Genomic DNA, 19,662 nt, shown 5'->3' on the forward strand with positions numbered 1-19,662 from the left:
TGTTTTCCTTTAAGAAAAAACAAAAAACCTTGCTTCCCAGGTAAGGTTCATAAGTTTCATGGCCATAATTTTCCATTTTCATGGCATTCATATAATTTGTAGAGAAATAACACTTTCTAGAAAACGAACCATTAATATTCCAGGTTTGTTAGTATTGACTTCATATCTTTCTAAAACATTTTTTCCAGCCTACAATAAGGAATACACAGTGATAGACTGAAAAAAATTATATATTTAAACCAAAATAATAGCATTGTAATGATCCTTTCTTGTGGTTGGGTTGGGAAGTGTGGCCTAGTGGTCACAGCCACAATCCCAGATTGCCAAGGGGGTTGTGGGGAGGGGAGTCTGAGCCCTCCACCTCCTTTGGTCTCTGACCCAGGGCCCTTTGGGCTACCAGTGGTTTGGCAACCAAGGCTGCTTAAGGTTGCCTTCACCTGGGCCTCTTTCTCTCGTCTCCCTCCCTGGGGTCAGCTCAGTCCAAGGCCTTTGCTTAGTGTGGAAATCCAAACCAAAAGAAGTAAAAGGGAGTTACCAGTGTCTAAGGATACTTCCCTCTCTAGTTGTCTCTGGGATGGGTCCTCACTTCCTTCAAGGAGGGCCCCTTTGGGCAGTGGTCTCAGAGCCTTTAGGCTTTCCTTTGCTCTGCTTTGCTTTGCTGGAGCTGTGGACTGCAGGTCTGCTCACCTCCAGCTCTGCCATTCAAATGAGCTACTTCCTTGCCTTTTAATTCCTCCAGCAGATGGAGCATGTGCTTCAGGTGGGCAGGACTGGCTGAGTCCAAAATGATCCCTTAACCTCTTGTTGCTCAGTGTGGGGTTTGTACACCCCATCACACACCCTCCCCCTCAAGATGGATCCAGGAGAGCTGGGGCCATCCGATTGCTCCCCCCACTTCCCTGGAAAAGAAGTTAGCATTCTGGTGGGCCTTCCTGGCTCGATGCTGAATTTGGAGCATGAAGGGCTGGAGAGATGGGGGTACCAGCACACCAGGCGGGGGTTTGTATCCTTCATGGGGTTTAGCAATCTTAACAGGGCGTGGTTGATGACAAGCTTGAATGGGTTTCCCAGGAGATAGTATTGGAGCGAATCTAAAGCCCATTTTACTGCCAGGCCCTCCTTCTCTATGACAGAGTAGGCTCGTTCTCATGGGAACAGTTTGCGGCTCAAATAGAGCATAGATTGTTCCTCCCCCTTTATTTTCTGATATCAAACAGTGTCCAGTCCCACATCAGCAGCATCTGTCTGCAAAATGAATTCTTTGGAGAAGTCTGGACTGAATAGGACTGATTCTGTACAGAGGCATTCTTTCAATTCTTGAAAGGCCTTTTCACAGGCCTCAGACCAGTGCATTTCTTGGGGTTGTCGTTCGTAACCAGATCTGTGAGAGGGGCTGCGATCGTTAAGAACACTCGGTACAAACTGGCGGTAGTAGCCAGCAAGTCATAAAAAACTCCTGACTTGTTTCTTGGTGGTAGGGCGTAAGCTGTCCTTGAGGGCCTGGACTTTATCTATAAGGGGCCGGATCTGGCCTTTCCCCAAAATGTATCCCAGGTAGATAGTTTCTTCTTTCCCTATTTTACGTTTTGCAGGGTTTGCTGTTAGTCCAGCCTGTCTCAGGTAGCTGTGCACGGCTACAACTTGGGCCAAATGTTCTTCCCAGGTTCAGCTATAGAGGACTATATCATCTAAATAAGCTGTGGCCTATGAGTTATGGGGCTCCAAAACCTTGGCGCTGGAATGTCGCGAGTGCCTCATTGAGTCCAAAGGGCATAGTTTGAAACTGGCTGAATGGAGTGGCAAAGGCGGTTTTTCTCTTGCGATTCTGATGTGAGTGGGATTTGCCAATACCCCTTTGTTAGGTCCACGGTGGTGATATACTGAGCTTCGCCCAGCCAGTCTAGTAGTTTATTCACGCAGGGCATGGGGTAGGCATCAAATTTGGAGATTGCATTAACCTTCCGGAAGTTGATGCAAAACTGGACAGTGCCATCTGGCTTTGGGACTAATACGACAGGGTTTGCCACGCACTGCGGGATTCCTCAGTGATTCCAAGCTCCAACATGGTCTGGCTTTACTGCCTCACACACTTTCTGGGGAAGTGGCCAGGGGTTATCCCAGACGATCTGTCCAGGTTCACTCTTTATTTTCAGAAGATAACAGACCTGCTTCATTCAGTGGCACATGAAGCTTGTACCTTGGTCAGTGAGAATCTCCTTGGGAACTCCTACTCTAGCAAAGATTTTTAATAGTTCTGTGGCAGTAGTCTTTGCATTGGTGTTATGTAGTGGGATTGCCTCAGGATAGCGAGTTTCATAATTAACTATCGCAAATAGGTGAGATGTTTCTATGTGGTGGCACTTTTTTCCAGGGGGCCAACAAGGTCTATACCAATTTGTTTGAAGGGGACATTGATAACCAGGAGAGGGACGAGGGGCCTTTTGGCCCAACTAGCTGGCATTCTGGGCAGGGGTTGCAAAAATGTTTAACTTCTTGATGTGTGCCAGGCCAGAAGCAGTCTAAGATCCAGACCAGAGTTTTTTCCTGTCCAAGGTGACCTGCGGAGGCGATGGCATGGGCCAGTCATATGACTTCTCATCAATGCGGCTGTCAAGGCTGAATCCCAACTCTGTCACTCCGAGTGCAGAAGTGGGGCCTGCAAGGATTTTAAAAATTAATACTTGCCACTCCAGGCTTGTATTAAACTCCCAAGGTTACAGCCTTTCTTTGACCGTGGCTTGGTAAACGCTGCCACCACCCAAATGCAACAAAACGCCCTTTGAATCCAGGAAGGAGCACTTGGGAATTCCTCCCTGTGGGGTGCCCTCAAGCCCTTTCACCCCTCCCCCACCACTCCGGGGAAGAGTGGAAAAAGGAACAAAGGAAATTAGCTGTGGCTACCAGCTAATCAAACAACATGCACAAGCCTCTTAGGACACCAAAAATCCAATCCTGTTCTTTAAAAGGGTAAATTTTATTAAAAACAAAAAGAAAGAAAATACATCTAGAACTTAGGCTTTTGCTAGATTTTAAAAGAGCAGTTCCAAAAATGAAGCAGAAATAGCTTTCTTGGGGGTTCAGCTTAAAGGTTACAAGCAAACAAAAGCATCTGGGGTTAGCACAGAGGAGTCTTCAAACCAATAAGAAATAAAAGAAATAACCCTAATTGCCTCTAGTTAACATTCCGATCTACTTACACATTGGAGTTCAGATAAGTAGTTCTAGGCAGGATCTGATGACTTATAATTATACCTGGCTTAGCTGCTTATAGCATGGCTGCTCTGACCCTTCAGCCCAGAGAGGACAGACAAAGGGAAAGTTACTTTCCCAATTTTAAAAAGTTCTACCTTCCCATTGGCTCTTTTGGTCAGGTGCCCACTTTTTTTCTTTACCTGAGGGACTTTTTAACCCTTTACAGATAGAGCAAGTAAAGAACAGCTACTAGGAGGGATTTTACAGTTAAGTGGCTGGCTGGGTGTCCATCAAAGGGAGCTATCCCTCCTCTTTATTTATCACGTGGCCAAGGGACGAGGAGTTGTGAACAAATGTCTCCCGTCCGATGGTCTTTTTCCAGCCAATATAATCATTCCTCCTAGAGCTCGTTAACTACTGGGAGTTGTTCATATGCATGGCTCAAGGTCTTATCCTCCCTCTGCTCCTTTATGAAATCAGTTTTTGGGTCAGTAAGCCCCCTTCTAGGAGTGGGGTTTGTAATGTCTCCTGACTGGGAGGATCTTCCGACAGCACTCCCTCTTGGCTGGACACTCCCCCACCCCCACCCCCTGGGGTCCTGCTCCTCGTCTACTCCAGCCAATGTCATAGGCTGGGTTCCCTGCCTGCCCTGGTTCCCTTGGGCACTTCCTGTGGGTTTCCAGAAGCAGGTCTACATCCCCTCAACGTGTCGGAGATATGCTCCCAATCCCAACCCAAGATAACAGAGTAGGCTACTATGAGGGGCTTTGAGTTCTCCCCTATGGTGAACTCTACTCGGGCACTAGGATAGGGTTTAATATCGCCATGAATGCACTGCAGGAAGATCGTCTCCGCAGGGGCTTCAGGGTTGGGGACCAAGTTATCCCAGACCAGGGTTTGGCCACACCCAGAGTCTACTAGACCCATTACCTCAGTCCCATTTATTTGTACAGGAACTGTTACTTTTGCTGAGGTGTGCTTCCAGGCATGGCTCTCTGCCAACCATACTTGCCCAAAGTTGGACTCCATAGAGGGGCATTCCTGATATTAGTGGCCCTGACACCCAAAGGAGAAATAGGCCCCCATGGTTAGCCCTGGGACTGGTTGGAGGTTGGGCCTCTGGGGATGTCTTCCCCTGGGTGCTTGGCACCCTCACCCTTCCTGGCCTCTGGGCAGGGAAGTCCCTTGGAGACCCCAGGCTTTATGTTCAGGCTGAGGTTGGAGGGCCTGGGGCTTGTAGCGGGCTCCCAGCCCTGGGTTTGAAGTCTGGCTTGGCACAGTGTCCTGTCTCCTCTGCTGGCTTCCCCCTTCAGTTGAGGGGTCCCTCTGGAGTTAAGCAATGGCTCAGAATCGGGACTTAGAGTCATCTCATCTGCTAGATAGTTTTCCATCAATCTTACGATGTCAGTAAGTGACTCTGGTCAATGTCTGAGCACCCAGTCCCTACCCCATTTTGGGAGGATTTGGGCAAACGGCTTCACCAGGATGAGTTCAGCCACCTCTACTCTGGTCCACCTTTCTGGCTTTAGCCACCTCCAACATAGAGCTCACCATTTCTGGGCAACAACCTGGGGTCAGGCCCCTGGAGGCTATCTCTCCCCCCCAGAACCTCTGGTGGAAAGTCTCCTCGGTGATGTTGAGGTAATCCAAGATGGTCATTTTGATCTGGGGGTAGTCTTGGGCAGTCTCTGCATCCAGTCTTCTGTATGCAGCCTGCATCGGCCCTGTCAGGTAGGTTGCCAGTAGGATGACCCCATTGGTCGGGGACCATTGGGCAGCCGTCACCACCCACTCAAATGTTGTCAGAAAAGTCTCGGGGTTGTCCTCAGGGCCCAACTTTCTGAGCTTCATGGGTTCTGTCAGGGCTCCTGGGCTTGGGCCCAGGGCCCCAAATGGAGAATCTCTGGAGGACCCCTGGGGATGTATTAATGCCACAACTTGTTGAAATAACCTTTGCTGCTGTTGGGCCCTTAAGTCCTGAACCAGTTGCTGCAGCTGGGCAGCCATTTGCTGCAGGAGCTGTTGATGCCACTGCACCACTTGCTGCTGGTTCTCAGTCACCCATTTCAACAACTGGTCTAATTCCATCTTTGCTGGCCGACCAGTCCACATTGTTCTAAATCAGGCTGTCTGACCGCCTACATCAGTCAACACCCCCTTCTTTCAGAGGTCAGGCATTGCCCATATTCTCCACCAATTTATAATGGTCCTCACAATCTGGTAGGGAAGTGTGGCCTACTGATCATGGCCACAACCCGGGACTGCCCAGGAAGTTGTGAGGAGGGGAGACAAGGCCCTCCCACTCCACTGGGCTCTGACCCAAGGCCCTTTGGGCTACCAGTAATCTGGCAACCAAGGTTAAGTCTGTTCTCCCTGGCCCTTTTCTTCTGGTCTCCCCTGCCCCCCCACGCCACCCCATGGGTCAGCTTAGTCCAAGCCCTTCACCTGGTGGGGAAATCCAAACCAAAAGAAATAAAAGGGAGTTACCAATGTCCAAAGCCACAGAATGCTTCCCTCTCTGGTTGTCTCTGGGATGGGGCCTCCCTTCTCTTAAGGAGGGCCCCTTTTGCAGAAGTTTCAGAGCCTTTAGGCTTCCCTCTGCACTGCTAGAGTTGTGGGCTGTAGATCTGCTCACCTCCAGCTCTGCCACCCAAATGAGCTACTACCCTGCCTTTTATATTCCTCCAGCAGATGGAGCATTTGCTGCAGTGGAAGGGTGGAGCTGGCTGAGCCCAAAATGATCCCTTAACCCCTTATTGCTCAGTGTAGGATTTGTACACCCCATCACAAGCATATTTATACAACATATTGTATCACAAGGGATCTTAGAGTGATTCATAGACTAATAAATATGTAATCCCAATTGTAATGATGGATTTCCATCTGAAAAATGCAGAGATTATGATATTGAAAGGTTCCCAAATTAGACACGGTGTAATCTACCAGCTAGTGTGTATATACGCCAGTGAACTCTTCTAGATGGAATGTCAAATCTGCTCAAGTATTTACTTTGTTACCATCTGGTAGCTAGCCAACAGAGATTCCCTAAATCCCAATACTATCACCGATGATAGAGATTTTCCTGCAGTTTAAGTGGCAGGGTCTTGAATTTTCAAGCAGAAGGTCCTGAATTCTAGTCATTATGACTTTGGTGTCCATGTGACCATGGTATGCTGACACAAATTTTAATTGAACCATGTTGTTATCTAACTGTTAAACCAGAACAGCAGGGATAAGATCCCTACTTTTATAAAAAGTGCCATAGGATCCTTAATCATCGCCAGTGGCCAGGACCTAGGTTTTACATCTCATCAAAAAGATTGATAATGTTGGGGCTGCATTCACAGGCTAGTAGTATACTGTATTGATTGAACCGACAGTGCTTTCAGTAGTTAATGAATCCAAGTTAGCATTTACTGGCTTATAAAAGAGAGACACAATAACGTTGCATATATAATTGTTTTGTAAATTAGATGTTGCTGACAAATAGATAAATTGGAATTATCTTCATTAATACAGCAGAGGTTATTGCAAGTTATGTTAACAAAGTTCAACAAACTGCCTTCCATGTCACTGAGATGTCCATAAAACCAAATTAGTCTGGGGAGATATAAAATGCTTAAGGAAATTAAAACCCATATAATTGTACTGGATTGTCAAGCAAACTGATAGGCTTGTTCAAATGATTAACAGTTACCTAGGTTTGGAATATCCCCAAAGAGTTTCACATACCTATAATTTAAAATATAATTTCTTTAGATTGACCACAACATTAACTCAGATGCCAACTCTTAGCTGAGACAGATTATTCATTTTAGGTTTATTTTTGTTTGAGAGTGAGATCACACATCTTTGCTTTTAACCACACTTTATGTGACCACAAATATATAGCATAACCAAAGGAAAACACATTTGATTGCATTGGACTTGTTAAGAAAACTCAGTGAACCTTATCTGAGAGACGTGACTCAGTTTTTGGCACTACAGTTTAGGTTGAGAATGGCAACTGCATGGTACAAATTTTCCGAAGGAGAGTGTTTTTGTTTCTGAATGGCTTATTTTACTTTTCCTTAATCTTTTGCTAAACTATAATCTTGATTGGTGGCATCCCATTCCTCTTTGTCACTAAATATGGGCATTGCTATACCAGATCTCACTATAGGGGAATTTAAAACAAGCCTTGAAAATCTTCCTGACTTATAAGAAAAGACTAACTCTGTTTCATTCTAATTTATCAACTTTTAGGTTTTATAGCTACCAGTTTATAGTTTTATAGTTGGTGTTGGTCCTGCTCTGAGCAGGGGATTGGACTAGATGACCTCCTGAGGCCTCTTCCAACTCTAATATTCTAAGATCCTATGATTCTACCATTGAATAAGGAAACACTAGATTCAAACTACCCATGAGTATTGTTGTGTTTGAACTTATCCATGTTACTTAAGTATATGTGGGTCAAGTGCTGAGCATGATAATATATCCAAAATCTGAGCAGGATGATTTTTAGCCAGACAGTGGGAACATCTCAAAAACAGTGTGCAGGGTTCCATATGCTGCACTTGAATACTTTTTAACATACCTTCCCCAGACAAAAAGAAAAGGAGTACTTGTGGCACCTTAGAGACTAACCAATTTATTTGAGCATAAGCTTTTGTGAGCTACAGCTCACTTCATCAGATGCATAAAGTGGAAAGTACAATGAGCAGATTTTATATATACACACAGACCATGAAAAAATATACATTGTAAGGAGAGTGATCACTTAAGATGAGCTGTTACCAGCAGGAGAGTGGGGTGGGGGGAGAGAAAACCTTTTGAAGTGATAATCAAGGTGGGCCATTTCCAGCACGTTTCCAGGAGTTAACAAGAACATCTGAGGAACAGCTGGGGGGTGGGAGGGAGGAATAAACAAGGGGAAATAGTTTCACTTAGTATAATGACTCAAACACTCCCAGTGTCTATTCAATCCTAAGTTAATTGTATCCAGTTTGCAAATTAATTCCAATTCAGCAGTCTCTCGTTGGAGTCTGTTTTCGAAGTTTTTTTGTTGAAGGATACTCACTCTTAGATCAGAAATCGAGTGACCAGAGAGATTGAAGTGTTCTTCAACTGGTTTATGAATATTATAATTCTTGACATCTGATTTGTGTCCATTTATTCTTTTACGTAGAGACTGTCCAGTTTGGCCAATGTACATGGCAGAGGGGCATTGCTGGCACATGATGGCATATATCACATTGGTAGATGTGCAGGTGAACGAGCCTCTGATAGTATGGCCAATGTGATTGGGCCCTATGATGGTGTCCCCTGAATAGATATGTGGGCACAGTTGGCAACGGGCTTTGTTGCAAGGATAGGTTCCTGGGTTAGTGGTTCTGTTGTGTGCTGTGTGGTTGCTGGTGAGTATTTGCTTCAGGTTGGGGGGCTGTCTGTAGGCAAGGACTGGCCTGTATCCCAAGATTTGTGAGAGTGATGGGTCGTCCTCCAGGATAGGTTGTAGATCCTTGATAATGCATTGGAGAGGTTTTAGTTGGGGGCTGAAGGTGACGGCTAGTGGCATTCTGTTATTTTCTTTGTTGGGCCTGTCCTGTAGTAGGTGACTTCTGGGTACTCTTCTGGCTCTGTCAATCTGTTTCTTCACTTCAGCAGGTGGGTATTGTAGTTGTAAGAATGCTTGATAGAGATCTTGTAGGTGTTTGTCTCTGTCTGAGGGGTTGGAACAAATGCGGTTGTATCGTAGAGCTTGGCCATAGACAATGGATCGTGTGGTGTGGTCTGGGTGAAAGCTGGAGGCATTTAGGTAGGAATAGCGGTCCGTAGGTTTCCAGTATAGCGTGGTGTTTATGTGACCATCGCTTATTAGCACTGTAGTGTCCAGGAAGTGGATCTCTTGTGTGGACTGGTCCAGGCTGAGGTTGATGGTGGGATGGAAATTGTTGAAATCATGGTGGAATTCCTCAAGGGCTTCTCTTCCTTGGGTCCAGATGATGAAGATGTCATCAATATACCGCAAGTAGAGTAGGGGCATTAGGGGACGAGAGCTGAGGAAGCGTTGTTCTAAGTCAGCCGTAAAAATGTTGGCATACTGTGGGGCCATGCGGGTACCCATAGCAGTACCGCTGATTTGAAGGTATACATTGTCCCCAAATGTGAAATAGTTATTGGTGAGGACAAAGTCACAAAGTTCAGCCACCAGGTTTGCCGTGACATTATTGGGGATAGTGTTCCTGATGGCTTGTAGTCCATCTTTGTGTGGAGTGTTGGTGTAGAGGGCTTCTACATCCATAGTGGCCAGGATGGTGTTTTCAGGAAGATCACTGATGGATTGTAGTTTCCTCAGGAAGTCAGTGGTGTCTCGAAGATAGCTGGGAGTGCTGGTAGCGTAGGGCCTGAGGAGGGAGTCTACATAGCCAGACAATCCTGCTGTCAGGGTGCCAATGTCTGAGATGATGGGGCGCCCAGGATTTCCAGGTTTATGGATCTTGGGTAGCAGATAGAATACCCCAGGTTGGGGTTCCAGGGGTGTGTCTGTGCGGATTTGTTCTTGTGCTTTTTCAGGGAGTTTCTTGAGCAGACGGTGTAGTTTCTTTTGGTAACCCTCAGTGGGATCAGACAGTTGCTAGCTTTAAGTGTTTATATTCCCACATGGCCCACAGAATGATAATTTGAAGAATGACGTAAGTTTGGATAATGCTCATGTATCAGCTGATATGGGGAAGCTGTATAAGTATGGTGCCATTAACAAAAATGATTTACAATGATCTACCCAGTTGGACATTATTACCATATACAGTGATTGGTAGAATTCAAGTACTTAAAATGAATGCCCTGCACAGGGTCTTGTATCTTTTTCCCTGATTCCCTTTACATCCTCCAAAACTTTCTTCAAGAAATTAAAAGTTATTCAAGATGCCTTTAGTCACATTGGAACCAAGTAACAAAATGGAATGGCTGGAGGCCTGGCAGCACCAGATTTCAAGAAATACTATAGGGTGGCACAAATCAGACTGGTACTAGAATGGAACTCTAATGGAGAGAATCCATTGTGGATACAGATGGAATAGAAACTCATTATATAATTGTGTGCTAGACTTGTGTTCCAAAATTCTGGCTCCCATGGAACATCACCTGTTATAAAAAAGTATGCATGTACTTGGCATATGTGTGGCACTTGTTCCAGCAAAAAGAGGTGATCTCAGTAATATCAAAATAACAAGCAGTGGTTTTGTATCTGGGATAAATATCGGAGAATTTAGGTGTTGGAGCAAATATCACTATGCTAAGTGAAAGGATTTCTTCAGTGATGTAGGAGAAATGTATTGGGGGGGGAAGAATGTGCAATACGAGTTTATACAGATTGCTAACTTTATTAAAAACACTTTCGGAAAAGAAAAAGAAAGAAAGAAAGAAAGCTATTTATATTAGAAAATGTCAAGGGCTCGAAGCTTCAACAATCAAAATTATGTCTAACATGTATATTTCAATGACTATGTTTTTATGTAAAAAGAAAAAGGAGGACTTGTGGCACCTTAGAGGCTAACAAATTTATTTGAGCATAAGCTTTCGTGAGCTACAGCATCCAGTGAAGTGAGCTGTAGCTCACGAAAGCCTATGCTCAGATAAATTTGTTAGTCTAAGGTGCCACAAGTCCTCCTGTTCTTTTTGCAGATACAGACTAACACGGCTGCTACTCTGAAACATGTTTTTATGTGTACAGTTTGGGAAGACTGATATTGGAATACTGCTTACAGTTTTGCTACGAACATTTTAAAAAAGGATGTTGAAAAATTGGAGGGGTGAAGAAAAGAGGCAAAAGTGATTGGAGGCCTACAGAAAAAGACGTACAGTGAAAGAGTCAAAGAGCACAATCTGTATAGCTTATCAAAGAAAATTAAGAGGTGACTTGATTACAGCGTATACATGTCTTCCTGGAAAGAAGATATTGGGTTCTAAACAGCTCTTTCCTTTAGTGGAGAAAGTCACACCACAAAGCACGAAGCTGAAGCCAGACGAATTCAAATTAGAAATTAGGCACAATTTTTTAAGTGAGGGTAATTAACCATTGGAACAAACTACCAAGGGGTGTGGTGGATTCTTCATATTTTATTGTCATCTGATCAAGACTGGAAGCCTTTCTGGAAGATACTCTTGGGGAGTTGTTATGGAGTAGGTACACTCCATCCCATGTGCCAGATCACGTATGGTAAGAAGAATGGGGAAAAAAACTGTATAGCAGCCAGTTAGGTCCGGTGTTCGTGACCCTGACTATAAAATGTGGCAGTACAGCCTAGTGGCCAGAGTCAATAAAGTGCCCCTTCCTCTCAGGGCAGCATGGCCTAATGACCAGAGTCAGTAAAGCGACCATTCCACTGAGGGCAGCGTGGCCTAATGGCTGGTGTCAATAAGGGCAGTCCTTCTACTCTGGACAGTGTGCCCTAATAGCCAGAGTCAATAAAGCAGCCCTTCCACTCAGGGCAGCATGGTCTAATGGCTAGAGTCGATAATGGCGCCAACTTCAGGGGTACTGTGTGGCCTATTGGCTTGTTGGGGAAGTGGGGCACCAGCTAGGGTTGTGCAGCACCCAGGGTAGGGGGACTCAGGCCCTCCTTGGTCCTCCGAGTCCCAGCCCTGGGCCCTGGCAGTGGTGGAGGTGCTTACCACCAAGTCAGCAGGGATCCTCCCAAAACACACTCACTGGTTCCCCGGTTCACTCACTGGAAAAAAGTCTAAGTCTAAGTCCCCTGGGCTGCTTCCTACCCTTTCTTCCTACCCTTTGCTTGATTGAGAAGGTGGAGGTGTCAAATCTAGTCTTGACCAGTTTTGGATTAACCCCTACTTTTCTGAAGACTGAGACTAAAAATGTTGACTCTAAACACCTAACTTGGGTCATTTTGTCAAATGGTAAAATATACAAACAAATCCTCCCCCCATACTCATGTCCCATGTGCCACATTACACTACACGACTGAGTCAAATTGAAATGGAAACTAAACTATTTTAATGAAAAAAAAATCCATGCTCTGGTCACACTTTGTAATAAGGGTACTTATATTGCAGTTATAGTGTAATTGCACTTGGCTTTTCGATAGATAATGACCTGTTCATGTAAGTAAGAGGTAGGTGAACAACTTGGCCGATTTATTTATTGTTACTCCCCATGGTATTATTTTAAATATATATAATGTTAGAATCCAGGTATACTAACTATCTTCTTCTTACACCTGTGGTTTGCTGGCGGTGTACCATACAGTACTCAGTTGCATTCTGAGATATCCAGATTTTAGGATACTTGCCTATTTTATTCCCTTATTTGAATATATTGAGTTTTTATTTTATTTTTTGTCTGTAAGTAGATTCTTCAGTCTTTGTTCATGCTGAGTAGTACTTACTTGCTCAAGTAGTATCACTGAGGTCAATACATTTTTTCTAGTACGTGTGACTAAGGGGACAAAATGGGGTATAATCTGAGGGCCACATGCTCACCTAGTGTAAATTAGTGTTGCTACAATGGCTTCATTGTTTTTTACCCCCTAAGAATCTAGCCCTAAGTATTTAAGGGCAACTGCTTCCTTATAACGTCCTGCTTTCTTTTCGGAACCTTCCCCATTTCTCTCCCATGCTTTCTCTTACTTTTGCAGCAGCTTCTTAGCATGTTGTAGTGAGAAATTGCAGGACATGTTGTGTCTCAACACTTAGATTTGGATCTCAATCCAAGTGCATGTTGATCTGTTTATTCATATTCATTATCATAGAGTGACACTGCTTCCACATCCCAAATCTCGACACACAGTGCATGGACAGGATGCCAATACTAGGGTTTGCCTTCTCTTCTCGTGAAACTGCCTTAGGCTCCCTCTCTATTTTTTAGGGTAAAGTGGAGTTAAACTAAAATTTCTCTTTTGTGATAAAGAAGGAAATAATCCTAGGTGTTAAAATAGGTTGTCAGAAACATTGACAAGTGTGTGATTTATGGACCTTTAACTTTTTTAATTAAAATCTTATATCCTTAGGTTACACAGTAGTGTTGGTGAACACTGAATTCTTACACACATTCCAAATTATCTATAGCACATTCATTTATCATAGATCTGTTTCAGTTGTTTGAGTAAAATGGACAAGATAAATTGAATTAGTCTGAAGTATAAGACTAGGGGAAAAATAAAAGCCCATGAACACCAGCAGAGCTAAGGAATTAACTTTTATAATTTTATATGCTGCCCGTAAACACATGGCACTGGGGGACACACTTCCACTTTCATATGTTTTGGGGTAGGACCTAATTCTGGCTCATACGAAGGACTGTCATGTAAGTGGAAACTCAGTAACTAGGGATTTGTAACATAGTTAATAAAATAATATTGAGCCTGCCAAACCTTATAACAAAATCTTATAGTCTCTGAAATGTAAATCTTAGAACATAGTAATTCTCATATTAGGGCAGTGGCCCCCACATACCAGTATCCTGTCTCCAACAGTGGCTGGTACTAACTTCTTCAGGTAGATGTAAGAAGCCCTGTAGAAGGCAATGGAATCACTGCCCACAAGGAAAGTTTCTTCCTAACCCTCATTAATTAGAAGTTGTCTTATGCCCCAAAGCATAAGGATTTATATCCTTTCCAAACCACTCTGATTTCTTTTAGTCCTTACTGTTACTGTAATTACTAAAACTCTCTTAAATTTCCTTTATATTCCGTTTTCAAATCCTCTACCCTTAAAGGGGCTGGGACCAGAAGACCCAAAATACCTTTAGGAGATGTGCTTCACACAGTATTCCCAGATGTGTGGTCAATAGAAAGTACTTGAAATGTCACCAGGCTTCTTCTCATATTGCTATCAGCCTATGAATAGACTCAAGAGATTTTTTAAAAGGTATGAGAGGTGATCCTGTGATTTATAGACCCGTGAGCCTTACTGCAGTTGCAGGCAAACCTGCTGAATTAGGATTAAAAATAGAGTTCTATAATATGTGATACCATACAGCCAAACCAACTTGGTTTCTGTAAAGGCAATCTGGGTGACACTCATCTACTAGGATTCATGGAGTTTGTCTAGAAATTACACAACAAAGGAGAACTGGTTGATATATTTTTAGATTTTCAAAAAGCCTTTGATGACAGACCCTCACAAAAGACTGCTAAATTAGTAGCTAAGTCGGCATGGAGTGAGAGGTAAAGTACTGTCATGGACTAGAAACTGACAAGGAGAAAAAAAACAGAGTAGGAATAAATGGTCAATTTTATTTTGACAAAAGCTAACAGTGAGGTGCCCTGAGGTTCTGTACTAGGACCATGTTGGCTGATTTATTTTATAAGTGATCTGATACAGGAGGTGAGCAGTAAGGTCCCAGTTTGCAGAAAAAAACAAAATAATGTAGTGGGTATTCACTGATGAAGTGGGTATTCACCCACGAAAGCTTATGCTCCAATACGTCTGTTAGCCTATAAGGTGCCACTGGATTCTTTGCCGCTTTTACAGATTCAGACTAACACGGCTGCCCCTCTGATACTTGACACCATGCAAGGCACTGCATTTAGCCGTATGGAGTGGAAATCCATACCTGCCTCTGGAAATTTCCACTACATGCATGACAAAGTGGGTATTCACCCATGAAAGCTTATGCTCCAATATGTCTGTTAGTCTATAAGGTGCCACAGGACTCTTTGCCGCTTTTACAAAATAATGGAGGTTTATCAATAAGATAGTAGGCTGTGAAGGAGCTTCCAAGGCATCTAACCAAGCTAGGTGGCTCGGCAGCAGATGATATTCAGTATTGACAAATGGGAGGCATGATATAAATGCATAATGCTAAGGTCTTGGAGAAAAGACCTGGGAATCACTGCGGACTTATCACTGAAGACTTCTGCTCAATATGCAATAAAAACAAAAAACAGGCAATACTAGGATTATAAAGAATGGGACAGAAATATTATAATGTCATTGTATAAACTGATGGCAATCAGAGGCTAGGGACACCCAGAGCATGGAGTTGCATCCCTGACCATCTTGGCTAATAGCCACTGATGGACCTATCCTCCAGGAACTTATCTATTTTTTGAACCCTGTTATAGTTTTGCCCTTCACAACATCCCCTGGCAATAAGTTCTACAGGTTGACTGTGTGTTGTGTGAAGAAATACTGCCTTTTTTTGCTTTAAACCTGCTGCTTGCTAAGTTAGACCCCCATCCTTTTGTATGTATAGTTGGAATTATGTTTTCCAATGTGTATTATGTCATATTTATCAACATTGAATTTCCTCTGCCATTTTGTTGCCCAGTCACCCAGTTTTGTGAGATCCGTTTGTAACTCTTTGCAGTCAGCTTTGGATTTAACTGTCTTGAGTAATTTTGTATTGTCTGCAAATTTTTGCATCTCACTGTGTACCCCTTTTTCCAGATCATTTATGAATACATTGAACAGCTCTTGACGCAGTACAGATCCCTGGGGGGTGGGACCACTATTTACCTCTCTCCACTGTGAGTACTGATCATTTATTCCTACTTATTCTTTAAACCAGTTACTGATCCATGGGAGGACCTTTCCTCTTGTCCCATGATTGCCTACTTTGCTTAAGAGCGTTTGGTGAGGGTCCTTGTTAAAGGTTTTCTGAAAGTCCAGGTATACTATATCCACTGGATCCCCCTTGTCCATGTTTGTTGACCCCCTGAAGGAATTCTAACAAACTGGTGTGGCATGATTTCCCTTTAGAAAAGCCATGTTGACTTTTCTCCAACAAACTGTGTACATCTAATACATCTGATAATTCTGTTCTTTGCTGTAGTTTCAACCAATTTGCCCGGTACTGAAGTTAGGCTTACCATCCTGTAATTGCCAGGATCTTCTCTGGAGCCTTTTTTTTTTTAAGAATTAGCATTATGTTAGCTACCCTCCAGTCATTTGGTACAGAGGCTGATTTAAGCGATAGGTTACATACCACAATTAATAGTTCTGCAATTTCGTATCTGAGTTCCTTCAGAACTCTTGGATGAATACCATTTGGTCCTGGTGACTTATTACTGTTTAATTTATCGATTTGTTCCAAAACCTCCTCTAGTCACATCTCAATCTGCTACAGTTCCTCAGATTTGTCACCTAAGAAGAATTGCTGAGGTGTGGGAATCTCCCTCACATCCTGTGTTTGAAGACAGATGCAATGAACTCATATAACTTCTTTTCAATGGTCTTATCTTCCTCGAGCACTTCTATAGTACCTCAGTCATTTAGTGGCCCCTATGAGTGTTTGGCAGGCTTCCTGCTTTAGATGTACTTAAATTTTTTTTATTTGTTTTTTATTTATTTATTTTTGCTTTTAGTTTTTGAGTCTTGGGCTAGTTGCTCTTCAAATTCTTTTTTGGCCTAATTGTACTTTTACGCTTGACTTGCCAGAGTTTATTTTTCTTTCTATTTTGCTCAGTAGGATTTAACTTGCGATTTTTAAAGAATGCCTTTTTGCTTCTAAGAGCTTCTTTTTGTTATTTAGCCATGGTGGCACTTTTTTGGTCCTCTTACTAGGTTTCTTTTAATTTGGGGGTATATGTTTAATTTGAACCTCTATGGCGTTTTTAAAAAGTTTCCATGAAGCTTGAAGGCATTTCACTTTTGTGACTATATCTTTTAATTTCCATTTAACTAACTATCTCATTTTTGTGTACTTCCCCTTTCTGAAGTTAAAGGCTACTGTGGTGGGTTTCTTTGGTATTTTTCACCCGATAAAGGTGTTAAATTTAATTATATGATGGTTGCTATTACCAAGGAGTTCAATTACATTCACCTTTTGGACTAGATCCTGTGCTTCTCTTAAGACTAAATCAGGAATTGCCTCTCTGCTTGTGGGATCTGGGACTAGCTGCTCCAACAAGCAATATTTTTTGATGTCAAGAAACTTTAGCTCTGCATCCCATCCTGGGGTGACATGTTCCCAGTCAATATGGGGATAGTTGAAATCCATCATTCTTATTGAGATTTCCATTGTTATAGTCTCTCCAGAGCATTTCACAATCAACCTCACCATCTTGGTCAGGTGGTCGGTAGTATATTCCTACTGCCATAGTCTTATTATTCAGGCATGGTATTTCTATCCATAGAGATTCCAAGGTAAAGATTGATTCATTACAGATTTTTACTATATTTGACTCTATGCTTTCTTTCACTCCCCCACCAGCATGACCTACTTTGTCATTCCTATATATTTTGTACCATGGTATTACCATATCCCATTGATTATCATCATTCCACCAAGTTTCTGTGATGCCTGTTATATCAATAGTCGCATTTAATACCAGGTACTCAAGTTCACCCATCTTAGAATCTAGACTTCCAGCATTTGTATACAAGCACTTAGAACATTTTTCACTTTTTAGCTGTTTGCCATTATATGACATAACTGAATGGGACTCTTTTTTTCATTTGATGGTTTCTCTTCAGTTCCTACCTGTACTTTATCAACTTCCATTTTCTCCTCCTTACTAGGGTATGGAGAATCCCCATTAATATATCCTCTCCTAAGGGATGTCTCCGTCTGAACCGTCTGCTTCTCTGCACCTGTCAGCTTTCCCCCAGCCCTCAGTTTAGAAACTCCTCTACAGCCTTTTTAGTTTCACATGCCAGGAATCTGGTTCCATTTCAGTTTAGATAGAGCACATCCTTCCTCTACAGGCTCCTCCTTTCTCAAAAGGTTCCCCAGTTCCTAATTAATCTACCCCTCCTCCTCCCTACACCATTTTCTCATCCATTCATTGAGACCCTGCAGTTCTGCCTGTCTAACTGGCCCTGTGCATGGTTCTGGAAGCATTTCAGAGAATGCTCATATGGAGGTCCTGGACTTCAATCGCTTACCTAGTAGCCTAAATTTGGCATCCAGGACCCGATACCTATCTTTCCCTAGGTCACTGGTACCTACATGTACCATGACCACTGGCTCTTCCCCAGCACTGCACATAAGCCTGTCTAGATGTCTTGAGAAATCCACAAAAGATACAGAAGAAGTAGACTGGGCGAGTGATGAGTGATGGAAATAATTAGGGGCATGAGAGTACCTTCATATGCAGAAAGATTGAAAAGATTGTAACTGGTGAATTTAGAGAGGAAATGAATAAGAAGGGACCTGTATAATGGAGGTGTGCAAAATAATACAGAAAGTAGACAGGGTGATCCTGATCTACCATTTCTCATAATACATGAACATGGGGACATTCAATGAAAGGCACCTCATTTACACATGGTGAAAGGAAATACTTTATACCCCAAACATATTTAACCTGTGTAACTGCAACAGCAAACCATTCAGGCCAACAGCTTAGTAGGAGTCAAAAAAGTATGAGAAAAGAAAAATGCCCACAGTTCTACTAATGAGTATTAATAGGCTAACCTTTGAGTCACAGGGGGGGAAGAAACTTCCTCTATGGGCAGGTGTGACAGAGTGCTAGGAGTCTAGAGCTGGTCACTAAGGTATTAGTTATTAACTCCTTATAATGGATTCAATTGGCAGAATGGGTGCTCAATGACTTAATTAGCCAGGAGGCTGATGAGCTAATGAGAGCAATCAACCCACTGGCTGGGAATAGTTAAAGGACTAGAAGGAATTGCTAGAGGGAAGGCTGATAGGGACCAGGGGATACAAGATAGCAGAATGGCGAGTCCTCTCACTCCCCAGAGTGTGTGTTCAGGGGGAAGTTGACTTCCATTTATATGGTGCTGCACAAGACTGTACTGGTGAATTGGTGGAGGGGCCCCAATACATAACACACTGGTGTTTATAAAGTGGGAAAACCAGCCTTTTTGTGGTGGTGCAAAGGACGGAGAAGGCAGCCTGTTACAGTAGGTCATTCCATAACTGTCCGCTAACGTCCTCTGAGTCTCTGATATTGACCACTGACAGAGACAGGAGACTGGATAAGAAGGACCACTTGTGCGACCTGGGATGACAATTCCATATTTCAGTCATTTTGATGAGCTTCAGAGAAGCATTCAAACTTTTGGTTACTTATTTGAGCCAAACAAACTTCAACTCCAACCTGAAACTGAAAATATTTCGAAAGCTAACAGTGAAGTGCCCTTAGGCTCTGTACTAGGACCTTGTTGTTTGATATATATTATGGGTAATTCTTTAATATTGGTATTAGAATAACAGCACACAACAAGTTGGGATCAGAGCCCCTTGTGGTAGGTTACATATATGAAGATGTGGTCCCTGCACCAAGCAGCTTCCAGTCCAAAAGTTTTGAAGCATTGACTTGCAATGGGAGTTGGGCACCTACTTTGAAAATTTCCCCCCAAACTTCATGTTGCTGTGGTTATTTTTTATGCATTCCTGTTCACACATAGGAATCTGCACTTTCCATGATGAAGGGCAGAGAAAACTTGGAGATGGGAATTACAACACATTGGGATAGATTCGTTCCTGACCAGAGCTTTTCTGGTCACGGGAAAGAGAGCAAGGAGGCAGGGAACTGAATGTGGCTTTCTCATTCTGAGATT

At 43.1% G+C, this 19,662-nt stretch overlaps 1 long non-coding RNA gene across 1 annotated transcript in view; it reads right to left on the bottom strand.

Annotated features, from left to right (window-relative positions):
- Positions 1 to 19,662, bottom strand: part of LOC141983774 (uncharacterized) — a 92,356-nt gene that overhangs the window by 20,823 nt on the left and 51,871 nt on the right. The window lies entirely within an intron of this gene.

The sequence above is a fragment of the Natator depressus genome, chromosome 3 (genome assembly GCF_965152275.1).
Source record: "Natator depressus isolate rNatDep1 chromosome 3, rNatDep2.hap1, whole genome shotgun sequence".
Taxonomy (NCBI): Eukaryota; Metazoa; Chordata; order Testudines; family Cheloniidae; genus Natator; species Natator depressus.